Source organism: Neomonachus schauinslandi, chromosome 8, assembly GCF_002201575.2.
Source record: "Neomonachus schauinslandi chromosome 8, ASM220157v2, whole genome shotgun sequence".
In the NCBI taxonomy this organism is placed as follows: Eukaryota; Metazoa; Chordata; class Mammalia; order Carnivora; family Phocidae; genus Neomonachus; species Neomonachus schauinslandi.
This window is the reverse complement of record NC_058410.1, coordinates 143714634-143727965: the sequence shown is the minus strand read 5'-3', so window position 1 is coordinate 143727965 and position 13332 is coordinate 143714634. Positions and strand designations below refer to the sequence as shown.

The following is a 13332-nucleotide window of genomic DNA, read 5'->3' as shown; positions in this document are numbered from 1 at the left end:
ATTTTAAAGGTAGCTACTGGAGAACTTAAAACTGTATGCGCAGCCCTCCTCTGTGGCCCTCACTGGGTTTCTCCGCGCCAGTCTACATTCGGAGAGCGCGTGCAGAGTGCGAGCCGCGGGACCCCAGCCGCGGGACTTCACTCTCCCGCTCGGCAGACTGAAGTGCTGATCTTTGCCGTCCGAAGGGCCGGCAGGAGCTCGAGGCAGGCGCCCCTACCTGAGGGCAGCGCAGAGCAGCTGAGGAGCGCGAAGGACAGAAGCGAGCGGGGCGCCGACACGCGCAGGGCAGCCTCTGGCGCCATCTGAGCCAAACGCGCGGCTCCCGGGAGAGTCAGCGACACGACGCCTGGGGGTACAGACGAGGAGAAATTTGGCGCCAGCTCTGACCGAAGTCAAACTTTCCTGTGATCCGCACTGGGGTCCTCAGTGCCCCAACTTCTGTGATGAGCAGCGCCCTTCCTCTCCCGGTAGACTGACTCCTTAAACATTCCGCGGATAAGCCACAGGCGATGATCCGGGAAGCAGCTTTCCACCCTCCCCGGCTCACTTCTCTGGCGAGAGTTGAGTTTCTGCAGGTGTCACTCGATCTTTTTCCACACCCTTCCTCGCCCCGCCTCCCCATCCTCCCTTGGAATCCTGCAGAGCGCAGGGAGGTGAGGGCAGCCGTGGAGAGCCGGCCCTCTCCCGGGGACCCTGCCTTCCACCGTCTCACTTCCCACCTACCGCCCCACCCCTGTCCCGGAGGCCTCGCGCGACCCTCCCTTTCCTACTTTCTCGAATTCACTTCTGCGTTTTATCTCCTCTGACGCTCAAATGAAGATTTTCCGGTTGTCCTTCTTCTCTCTAATCTCATAATCACAATCGGAGAACAAAACGTTCTGAAAGCGGAGAAAAAAACCTTTTCTTCGCCTCGCATTAGTCGCGGCGTGCGCGGCGTGCGCGGCCGCGGGACCCGGCACCGGGTCCACTGTGACCACAGAGTCCTTAGATGCCAATGAATGGTCTAGAGCCCAGGATCGGCCGGCTGTGGGTCAACCAGCCAATGGCATCCCTGAGCCTACTTACTCACCAGTCACCAGGCAGAATACACACAAAGTTTAAAATCGCACAGCGGCGTGTAGCTGCTTGCGATTATCTCTGGACGTTTAAAATGTCCTTTTTTCTCATTTTCAGAAGCAGGCTAACTCCCGGAGCGGCCTCTGTGTGTAGACGGAGGAGTGTGTAGTGGCTGGAGTTGGGGGCGGGGAGGCGATGAGGGAAACATAAGCGGCCTTACTTCCCGAGCCAGAAGAATCTGTTCCAGTTGCGGGGCTTGTGGGGGCGGTAGTGGGGGCGCGGGAGAGGGAGGGGCTGGTAAAGAACGAAGCAAGACAGCAGCGGCAGCCGCCTTTATGGACGCCGTCGTCCGTTCCGAAACGGCTGAGTGAGAGGCACTGAGGACAGGGAGGCGCGTTCCAGTGGGGGCTGGAAGACGGCAGCCAGCAAAGGCTTTCCCGTGGGCTTCATGGTCTGCGGGTGGTGGATGGTCTGGCTGAGCCCAACACCCCCTACACCCACACAGCGCCCCTCCCAGACCCCAATCCGGCCACTCTATAGCTTCTAGAATAATCTTCCAACGCACATTTCTTAGTATTTCCCCAGGTGCCTACATGCTTCCTCGGGAGGCTTCCAAATCGCTTCTGATTCACTTCAAAACTGCACGGCCTTGCATCCCAGGGCTGAAGTCCCGAGGCCCGCACCCCCTCCCCCCCTCCCCGCCGTCGCTCTCCATTTCTGCCTCTGGGGCCCCGCCTAGCCTTCATGTCGCCGTCCTCCCAGAACAACTCCACACGTCCCCAGGAGGCCGTGTTCTCAGACCCCTCCGACTCGCAGGCTCTGCCGGTTACTCCAGCCTGTCCTGCGTTCTTGCTGCCGAGGTGACATGAGTCCATCTTCCCAGGGACCGGAGTCTGTGCTCCCCGGGAGCAGATACTTGCCCTCTGTGATTCCTCTCTCTCCCTTACAAGGCCCAGCCTGGGCTCTGCGCTCAGCTGTTGTTCAGCGCCTGAGTGACAAAGCTAAGTGGGAGGCCACGCCCCAACGCAGTCCGTCCATACATCTGCTTCAGTCGCTCTCCCGCCAGATCACCCACTTTTGCTTCTCCGCACCACACTGTGCATGAAAACTGCCCTCCCGAACCTCCCGGGCATACCTGCTAGGGTGTGACTGGTGACACAGTGCTGGGCCATTCCGCCAAAACGTGCAAAGCTTGCCCTCCGGCCTGGCCTGGGTGGGGTGTGGGGACCAGATCCAGTCCCTGGTCGTCGGGGGGTGGGCAGCGGGGCCACGGAACGTGGACATGTATTGGAAGATGGAAGTCATGGCTGCTGCACGGATGGCGTGGAGGGGGCTGCTGACAGACCTTACCAGGCATTCGCTACATTCTCCAGGCGGAGCCTCGTAAAGAACGCTGTCAATGTGCAATCCCATGTGCCCTTGGTCCAGTCCAGGTAGATAGTTTCCTGCAAGGTGACAAGTTCCCAGGTGCCTACTTCTTCTCCGTCTGAGGGCTTTCTCTAACACTGATGATGCTTGCTCCTTCGCATACAGGTGGCCCAACCTGGGAGGGCAGGGGAGTTGGCCCCCCTAGGGGCAGCCTTAACCCAAAGGGGGATGGGGGCTGTGCATGTGGGGCCCAGGCACCCACCCCTGCCAGGAGGGTTCTGAGAGTACAGGGTGGGATTGGGCCCAGTTGCCCAGACAGTAACCAACTAGCTAACATACCCTTTCTGCCACTTTTCACTTAGTTGACTTTTTCCCTTTATTTGTTTCTGAACTTGGGTTTCCTGGGGTCACTTCCCAAGTAGACCACGTGCACCCAAGTCCTCGACTCAAAAGTCAGCTTTTGGAGAACCTGAACGAAGAGATGGAATTAGGTAGAAATTTTACCAAGCACTGTATCCAACAGTGAGAATGATCTTTCCTGGAGAAGGGCACTCTGACGTATGTACCTGGTTCTCTACTGAGAAGCTTTCATGTGTTATTTCCTTTTCTATGAACTAATAATTTCTATGAACTAATAATTCCTTTACTCATTTTTCTCCTGGGTTGTTTTCTATTTTTACGGAGATTAGCTCTTTCTCTAAGATATGACTTGTCTATATTTTTTTCCCATTTTTATCATTTTGTCTTTGCTTAACGGTCTAACATTGACCAATTCTCATCCCCTGTCACAGACTCTGGCCCGAGCAGCTCTGTGGGGGAAAGAAGCTTCTCTGGAGTGAGGAGGCTCGGGATTGCTGCTCCGTGCCCCACATTCACTGTGAAGCCAAAGGCCCGAGTCAGCCATGGAGAACGTACATGGTCCGCTCAGTACCCCAGCTCAGCGTGCTGTCCCGAGGCTGCCCAGGGCCTGACCTGCTGTGCACATACTGCCTGTCTTCTCCCGGCCGGGGAGGGAACTCGGGTGACACAGGAGAGTCTGCGCCAGAGCCCTTTTCAGGCTCGCAGCCGCTGTGGCTGCACAAAGTTCTGCTTTGGGGCTGGGGACTCAGCCATGCGCTCCAGAAGGATCCTGCCATCTTCATAACGCTTCATTCCAATACAAGTTCTATCAGAGCCCAGCGCTGTAGAAGGATTAAGGAGCCTGCGTTCTGGGGAGCCTTCTGTCCCGGGGAGGCTCTCAACAGGCATCAGACAGCACACTCACCTTGGATAATTCAGGAAGGGTTTCCCTCTGGAGCTGTTTACAAAATGTGGGCTAGAGCTCTACCCTGGGGCCAGGAACCCCGGGGTTACCACCCACCCCTAACCCCAAGGAGAGGAGGAAAAGAGGCTGTTTTGAAGACCTAAAAGAACAGAGTCATGTAGAGAGGGCTCTCTTAAGAGGAGCTTTGACCTTTGAAGGGGAATGTGTAGCCAGCTCTCCCCGCGGGGAGAGAGCACCCCGGGGAATAAGTACCCAGACTTCTCTCTCCTCTCTCCCTCTTCTAGCATCTGCTATGGCTCCCCATGGACCAACCCCAGCCAGAAGCCACAGGTCAAGACGGTGCCCTGAGAAGGAAAAATGCAACCCTCAACACCCGGACATTGGCCCGGTCTCAGTCTTCTGTTGAACATAAGCAATTTCACAGGACAGCAACATCAGGCAAGAGCATTTGTCACTATGATGGATCGAGATGAGCACAAGACCACTCAGCAACTGTGTATGAATGTGGAGGAAAACACGTCCACACCGCAGTGGGGACCAAACATCGCCCTGGGAGAGAGGCTTCGACAGACTGCTGAACCTTCACCAGTTCCAGCTGTAGCCTCCATAGATAGTCTTCCTCCTACACCAGACCTATTAAGACCTAACCCCTAACCCCATAAAGAATGACACCTCCCCACCTCCCCGGCAGCATCCTGTCTAGAGCAAAGCCCCGCTTCCATGAGCCCTCCCCCAAATTCCCTAACACAAGCCCCAACTCTATGCCAAGTCCCCTCGGACACCTTCTTCCAGAGACACCCCCTAGTTTCCACCTGCACAGGTTCCCCTTCTGCCGAGGTCATGAACACCACTTGTCCAGCTGCAGGAGGGGGCCTGGGGGCCTTTGGTGGGAGAGCCTGGAGGTCAGCCCCCCGGGCCTACAGCAGTGTGCGCCTGGAGGGCCATAGAAGCTATCGGGAACACAACTGAACCCAAAGCGCTGGGTGCCAGTCACCGCGGGGACGTTTTCTTCTCCTTCCTCACCCTGCCCTTCGCCTTCCCTGCTCAGACCCTCTGGAGCAACACAAGGAAGTTCTTGACCTGATACCATAGGGTCAGGAGGAGTTCTTCTTGGAGGAAAACCTCTCTTTCTCAAAGGCATCACAGAAACAGTTGGAAGGCGGTAGAGGCAGTTCCTAGGGACCAGCCAGGAGTGCTCCCAGGTGGATTTGGAGCCCGAACTCTGCACTTGCCCCCACGTCCCACCGAGAAGTGAGCAGAAGTCCCCGGAGGCCACTGTGGGGGCGGGGTGGGGGGTGCGTATGGATGTATCTCTGAGCAGCCAGACCAGCTCTGGACTGTTGCTTACTTTGTTATAATCTATCCTTCCATTCATTCTCACTTGTGTACTTCAATCCTTACTTATTTTTTTGTTTCATGCCTTTTAAAGTAAGTGGCAGACATCAGTACACTTTCCCCTGGATACTTCAGCTCACCTGTCAAGAACGCAGTTATGAGGGGCGCCCGGGTGGCTCAGTCGTTGAGCGTCTGCCTTCGGCTCAGGTCATGATCCCGGGGTCCTGGGATCGAGCCCCGCATCGTGCTCCCTGCTTCTTCCTCTCCCTGCCGCTCTATCTGTGCTGTCTCTCTGTGTCTCTGTCAAATAAATAAATAAAATAATATCTTAAAAAAAATGCAGCTGTGAAGTGCTCCAGGCACCAATATGGTATTCGAAATATGTGTAGGAGTAACTTTCAGTTGTCTGCTCTAGAATGATCAGTGGGTTATTTTTACCTGGGTATCCGTAGCTCCTAAATGCCTGGCCGTTCTGACATTATTGGCAGTCTGGCCCGAGGTACCTGGCCCCATCCAGGAAGAATCAAGACTGCCTCCAGTAGGGCTTCTGGAAGCAGGAGGGCTCTGGAACTCACGCTCCCTCCTGTCCGTTCCCCGGCACCTGCTGGGAGAAGTGCTCCTCAGGAAGGGACTAGGTGTTCTTGAGGACCTGAGGGCCCCACAGATCACTCAAAGAACCACAAGCATAAAATCATGAAACTGTGAAGGACTGAGGACAGGCATGGGGTTGAGTTCAGAGACACAATAAAATAGGAGTGGGCATGGCGTTACAGAGGAGTGAGGAAGGACGAGTTAGCTCGGAATGTAAAAATCTGCCCTGCCGGGGAGCAGGCTGGGAGAATAGACATGTTTGCTAAAGCCAATTGCATAGTTAACGGGAGATACTATTTCTCCCAATGTCATGCTGCAGCCAAAAAGATGCAAACAAGCCCCTTCTCCGAGGGCTTCCTGCTTTCTTACTCGCTGGGAAACGTGGTCTTTAAAATTCACAGGCTACCAAAAGCTTCATGCTCAAAATCCTATCAATGAGAATGAAACATTCCGTTCTTGCCTGGAGGATCCACGTCAGTTTGACACAAAGAACCAAACTAGATGCTAAACTTCAGGCAAGGGCCCCAGAAGGCTCGGTTCCCCCCACCCCACCCCCTCCCAGATACTGCTTAAGGACACACCAAAGTGCCAGACTTGTTGATAAGGTCACGTGCTCTTGGCCTGGGCACCTCGATTGCCAGGCGAACGTCACCAAATTCCTCTGATGTCATTTGCGTCAGGGCTATTTAAGGACGGGCTCCTAAGCTGGGGAAAGCGAGGAAACTTTTGCAAACACCTCCTCCCTGAAGAACGATTGCTATTTCTATATATTCTAGAACACGAAAGGTATATAAATTGCTTAGAGTATCGCTAGCTGCTGTAACAAGATATTCCAAAGTGTCAGGGGCTCAATTCAACAGTAATAAATGTCTTGCTCACATAATTGTCAGTTGCTTCTGGTTGGCAGGTAGGTTTTGTGGGTGTGACCCCTTTCATCTGTGAGCCTCCATCCCTGACAGCAGGGTCCTCCACATGTGGCCAGAAAAAAGAAGGTGGCCATCTCCTAAAGGCTTTGGCCCAGAGGTGACACACCTCACTTCCACCCATGTTCTATTGCTGAGAGTCAATCCATGGGGCCCCCTCTCCCCCTGCCCCAGCTGCAAGAGATGCTGGGAAATGTCTTCCCTCGCTGGACAGCTAATCACCAGAGATAATGCTGTACTCTGGAAGGAAAACATGAATTTTGGTGGATAAGTTCCTCAGCCTCAGTGGGGAAAGCTGTTTTTATTCGGAGGGGACCTGAGAAACAAGCCCCATTTTAGAGAACAAATAAACCTGGACAGTCTTTTCTGCTTTGTCTGTTGTTGGGCTGTTGTCAGCCAAGAGAGAGGTACTCTCCAGAAATGCTGGTCTCAGCTCCGGGGATGGTAATTTCTGGGAGAGTCCGAAAGCTTGCATGGGCTCATCCATGCACGGAATGAAGCACATACCTTTAGCCCCTATTTCTGTTTGTTTTAAAAATAGACTGTACCTGAGGCCAATTTGTGGAATTCGAGAAGTCTGACTTCAGGATATCCAGTCTCCTCTGGGTACTCAGTTTCAGATGCCCAGGGCCTGCTGACTTCTTAACCCTCTCCCTTATCAGATGAGCTTCTGTAAGGTGAGGCTTCTTGTTTTTCACATTGGCATACTTGAGGGGAACTGGAGTTAGTGCCTGAAACACAGGGGCAGGTGCCCAAACCACTGGTTGAATAAAAAAAGAAAGATGAGAGAGTGAGGGAGATCATCATTATCTACCTTAAAAACTCATTTGCTCTACTTTTTTAATATTGCATTTGAAATCTGTGATTTCTAATTGCTGAATAAAAGGCTATGTCCCTCATTAAATAGACTTCAGGAAATAGTGAGCAGGTTGGAAACAGATTTTCAGGTGCAAGGGAGTCTTCTCGACCCTGGGATTATCCCTTATCCAGATCCTGCCCTGAAGTTAAGCAAGGGCCCTTTGCCCTCAGGTTCCTCCCCCATCTTCATGCTCAGCAATGATTAAGCTGCTCAGATTCACAAAATAGGAACCTCAGACATAGCCAAAATAGTCTCCCAACTAATCAGTGGCAAGGATTTACCATTCTTACCTTTAAAAAAATAATAATGGTACTAACATCTACTCTACACGGGGTGTATGCATATTCGACAGGTTTCTACTGTAACCATGCCTCAAAATAAACCAAACATCTCAGGGGATTATATCAAGCACATTTAGAGCCCAGGCCCACTTCACCGATATTCCACCGGCCAAGCCGAAAGTGAAGGAGGGGTGGCTTGGCAAAGACACGCGGCTGACAACAGGAAAATTGGGGGCAGTGGCCCTGTGCACCACAGGAGAGAGCTCTGACCGCAGAAGTAGCGTGTTCGAAACACAGAACACACGAGCACAATCCCAACGCCAACGGGAACCCGGGTGCATTACTATTCTCCTAGTGGCCTGCCATCCATGCATATGCTCAAGGCCAAACTGGGAAGTCATCCCTGCTTCTGTCCTCCCCTTACCACCAGCATCTAACCCACCACCAAGTCCTATCAGCTCCACTTCCAGATAAACCTGGATCCACATTCTGCCCCTCCACAGTTACCACCGCGATCCGAGCCTGCGCCATCATCTCGGGTATAGCCGGCTGCCACTGTTTCCTGAAGAGTCTCCCTCCTCTGCACTCGGCCCTGCCCCATGGACCGCGCACCACGGGGAGGGAAGGTCACCATGGCAGCCTCCCCCTGCACCCGCCAGTGGTCCTTGTGTCACGGTGGGCAGTTAGTGAGGCTCTAACGGATGCCTGGAGGCCAGCAAGGAGGAGGCCGTGGCCAGCTGTGGGGAAGGTCAGAGGCCTGTCCCGGCAGCATCCGCGAGAAGCCGGATCCCACCAGACAGGCCCACGAGGGCGGCGCCGCGACAGGAAAGCCCTGAGCAAGTGAGGAAGAAAAGGCGGGAAACTGTCCTACCAAGAAATCCTTGCTCCAAGTAATGAATATCCCCCCTCCCCCTTTGTTAACAACTGTCAGTAATAGAAACCCAACCCCCAGGTCGTGGCCTCTCCCTCTCTCTCTCTCTCTCTCTCTCCCTCTCTCTCTCTCCCTTCCCCTCTTATCTCACCAGAGTATACTTTTCATTTTAGTAAACTTTCCCCCTCATGTCGCTTGTCCACTGTGCTGCATGTCTCCTTGAATTCCTTCTCATAACAAGACCAAGACCCTCTGATGACTCCTTCAGGGCTGGCTGGGTCAAGGCCCCAGGGCCTGGGGTCTTCCCAGTTCAGCTGGTCACTTGCAGCTTAAATAAGATCCAATTCCTTACCATTTTCCAGAGCATGCTTCCCTAACTGAGATGCAGATCTCCATGCCCCAGGTGGGGATCTTATTAAAATGTAGACTGACTGTAAATCTGGGGTGCAGCTTGAGACTCGGCATTTTGAGTGGGCTTGGTGCTTCGGGCTCATGGCCCCCAGTGGAACACCCTCTGTGACCTGCCCCCTCCCCCACTTCCTCTTTAGCCACCTCCCTTCAAAGGCCTTCTGTCTATTCCTTTTCCACTTCAGCTCTCCAGCTCCAAGGACTCTGCCCCCACACCTGCATGCTCTCCTCTCAGAAGAAGGCTTACTCCTTCTCATCATTCCTGTCTCAGCTCAGCTCAGCCATCACCTTCTCAAACAGGCTACTCCTGACCACCCCATCTTGCTTGAGAGTTTCTCAACCTCAGCACTATTGACATTTTGACCGGGACAGTGGGGAGCTGTCCTGTACTTGGTCGGATGTTTAGTAGCATCCCTGAACTCTACCCTCTAGGTGCCAGGAGCATTATCCCCCCCCCCCCCCCCCCTTTGCAAAAATCCAAAATGCCCCCCACCCTTGCCAAATGCTCCCCGGGCCCCCCCCCCCCCCCGTTTGCAATAATCAATAATATCTCCATACATTGCCAAATGTTCCCTGAGGGCGTGCTTATCATCCTCTATCCCCGGCTGAGAACCACTGCTGTATCTTAGTTCTATCTCCTTCAGGCATCTTGTGTATTTGTTTCACTGTAGAGCCGGAACTCTGTATACGTCTCGCTCACCTCTTTCCCTGGCACTTTGAACAGGGTCTGATACATTGTAGGTGTTTGGTAAATATTTGTGGATCAATGAATGTATTTTTGTTACCAGATGAATTCCTTTTTTTTTCCCCAAATGAATTCTTTTTTTTTTTTTTTTTACGAGTGTTGGGTTAGACATTTTATTTTATTTTATTTATTTATTCTTCAAGATTCTATTTATTTGACAGAGAGAGACACAGCGAGAGAGGGAATACAAGCGGGGGAGTGGGAGAGGGAGAAGCAGGCTTCCCTCAGGGCAGGGAGCCCGATGCGGGGCTCGATTCCAGGACCCTGGGATCACGACCTGAGCCAAAGGCAGACGCCTAATGACTGAGCCACCCAGGCCCCCCCTCCAAATGATTTCTTAAGGTTTCGTGCCATTTTATAATTCAACCGTGTACTAGGTAGGTGTTCATGCCATTTTTTCAGCATATTTTAAAAATTTTTATTAAAGAAAATTCCAAACATACACAGAAGTAGAGAAAATAGTATAAAGAATCCCTTAGGTGTCCATCCCCAGCTTCAGCAACTCTAATGTTTTGCTGGATGGAAAATATTGCATCTCTCTGCTCTCACTTTTCTCCCCACACACCATACAGTTTTATCCATAAGGTTAAGTCTTCAAATAGTTAAGGACTCCCCCCCCCCCACCACAACGCCTTTATCACGCCTAATAAAAATTAAGACTACTGTAGTTTCTTTGAGTCATCTAAACCCAGTCATATGGAAATTTCCCCAAATGTCTCTCAAAAATGTATTTTTACAGTTGGTTTCTTCAAATCAGGGTCCAAACAAGGTCAGATCGTTGCCATTAAATGTGCATCACATTCAGTGGTGTGTGGGGGTGGGGATGCAAACTAGCTTTACTAACTGCTAATTACTGGCTGACTCTTTTACAGGAATTCTGCTAATGTTTTATAGATGCATTATTACATGTAATCCTTAGAACATCACTTTTAAACAGTAAATGGTGAGCTCCTTCTACTCAGAAGAGACATCTGAGGCTCAGAGACCCGAGTAAAGCTGCCCCAGGTCACTGACAGAGGAGTAGGCTGCTCAGATTTAAAGCCAAATGTCTCACCCCAGAGTTTCTGCTGGTAACTGGTGACGTGGGAATGTAGGAATTCAGAGCCAATGGCCAAGAAAGAATTCTTGAGACGTCTTCGGTGCAAAAAGGCGGTTTTACTAAAGCACAGGGACAGGACCCATGGGCAGAAAGAGCCGCATTGGGGTCGTGACAGGTGACTGATTATATACTTTCAAATTGGGAGGGGCTTAGGGATAGTGTAAGTCACTAAGGAATTTTGGAAGCAGGGTTTCCAGGACCTCTAGGGGCTAGCTGTTGTTAGGAAAAGGTCATTTATTACTGTTTACTGAGACCCTTCAGATGTAGATCAGGGGGCCATATGTGGGGAGGATGATTGCTAACGTATCTTGGGGCATAGAGATAAAGGAAGTTTCCAAAAGAATTTTTATATGTTAAAGAAGTCTTACAGGAACCTGGAGTTTGGGATAATGTTAAGCTAAGATTGTCTTTTGCCCTTAGCAAAGTATCAACATTGAGGCAGTTGAGTTTTCTAGAGGAAGGTCGCTCTGCCTAAGGACTTGTCAATGGACTGTAAGCAGTAAGGATATTTAACTTTTTCTTTTGCCTTTGTTTCCCACATCACCTCGTATGCTGTTCTGAATCGGCGTGATAATAGAGAAAACAGTGGACAATCATTTAGGTTGTAGAAGGAAAACATTTTGACGTTATGAAAGTAATGCAGAGGGCGCTTGGGTGGCTCAGTTGGTTAAGCGACTGCCTTCGGCTCAGGTCATGATCCTGGAGTCCCGGGGTCGAGTCCCACATCGGGCTCCCTGCTCAGCGGGGAGTCTGCTTCTCCCTCTGACCCTCTTCCCTCTCGTGCTCTCTGTCTCTCATTCTCTCTCTCAAATAAATAAATAAAATCTTAAAAAAAAAAAAGAAAGTAATGCAGAAATGCATGATGCCACCTGCTGTTTGTCGATCTTGATGTAACGCAGTAGGTGCATTTCCACTGTACTATAATCTCTCTGCTTCATCTCCAAAAATGACCAACAGAAGAATTCAAAAAGGATTTGTCGAGTGAATGTGTATCATTCCATATAGGTCAGGTTAGTTTATGGGTAAATTTTAGTTGAATATTAAGTCTGATATTTTAAAAGAATTTTAAAACTTGGCTGTTAGTTGCCCACACCATGTAGCAGTAACCCTTTCAACTGCATCCTTCACTTGGCAGCCATCAGCTCTCTGCTTAAACATTCCCCAAATGGGCACCTCGCTACCTTACAAAATGAACAAGGCTAATTGTAAGAAAGTTACTCTCCTACAGTGCAAACTCTGCTTCCTTGGAACTTTCTTTCATCTTTTGGTTGTAGCCCTGCTCTGTGCAGCTGAACAAAAATTAATCAGATCCCTCAAACTGAACAGCTCCACATGTTATGATTACAGTAATAAGCTCTCATTTTCTCTTGTTATTGCTCACATTTATGGAGCACCTGCTAAGGCCTTTACTAATTGATTTGTTCCTCAGGAGAATCTTATGAGGTGGGGGCTATTGTCCCCGGTTTACAGATAAGGAGACTGCTCAAAACCCTCCCGGACCAGTCCCTCCTCCCCTGCCTTTCTTTATCTTTCTTCTGGGCTTATTTTTCTCCATAACATATAGGTCACCATCGGACATGCTATGGCGTATGTCACTTGTTTATTTTCTCTCTCCCTCTCGCTAGGACGCCAACTCCATGGAGTCAGACGTCTGTTAAGTTTTGAGTACTGCTCGATCCTTTTGTCTATGAGCTCCGACGGAAGGACTGCGCTCTTGGATGCTTTCCAGAATAACCACAGAAATGGACTTAATAAAACTGTAAAACAGAGTAAAGCTCTAGCAGTCTTGACATCCCCACCCCAACTTTTTCCTCTTCATGTTGTCGCGTCTAAAATTTGTTTTAATCCACAATATTTCAGGTTGAAAATAAAAGTGGGTAGGAATCGTGATCCAACTGGGTTGTTAGGAGAAAATGAAACAGTATCTATAACACATTGTAAAATGTGTCCACAAGAAAACTACAGGCCCCAAATGGGGACACTTACCAAACCAGGGCTTTAGACCTGACCTAACTGCGGTTTCAATCGCCCCAGAAATGCAGCCTTACCAAGCCAGTCAGGAACTTTCCGGTCCGCCCCAATGAGGGAGTGTGGCACCTGGGCCCTCCCCAACCCCCCCCCCCACTCCTACGGGGAAGGCGACTTTGCCCGAAACAATCCTTCCTTTTCTTTTGCTAATAACCTCCTTGCCCCACCCTCCTTCCTATAAAACCTTCTTCTTTTTTTTTTTTTTTTTAATACTGCCCCTCAGAGCCCCGCCTCTACTTGCTGGTGGGGGGGAAGCTGTCCGGTTCGCGGCTCCCGTTATAGAGCCAATTAGAGCTTTCAAATTTACTGAGTTGTTTTTGTTCTTTAACAGATGTGAAGTATCCTAACTAACTGCCATCCAGACAGTTATGTTTTCGCCCCAGTAACTTCCTTTCTCCCCTCCCCTGCTCCCTCCACCTCTCTGCTTCTTTGGCCGACTTCCAGCTGTCTTTCTCCTCCTCCCCCTCCCGCTCCTTCTCCCGCCCCTCCCCCCTTCTCCCGCCC

At 51.0% G+C, this 13332-nt stretch overlaps 1 protein-coding gene across 1 annotated transcript in view; it reads left to right on the top strand.

The window, feature by feature from the left end:
• LOC123325518 (histone H2B type 1-C/E/F/G/I) overlaps window positions 1-13332 on the top strand; it is a 388315-nt gene that overhangs the window by 291591 nt on the left and 83392 nt on the right. The gene's annotated exons all lie outside the window — the stretch shown is intronic.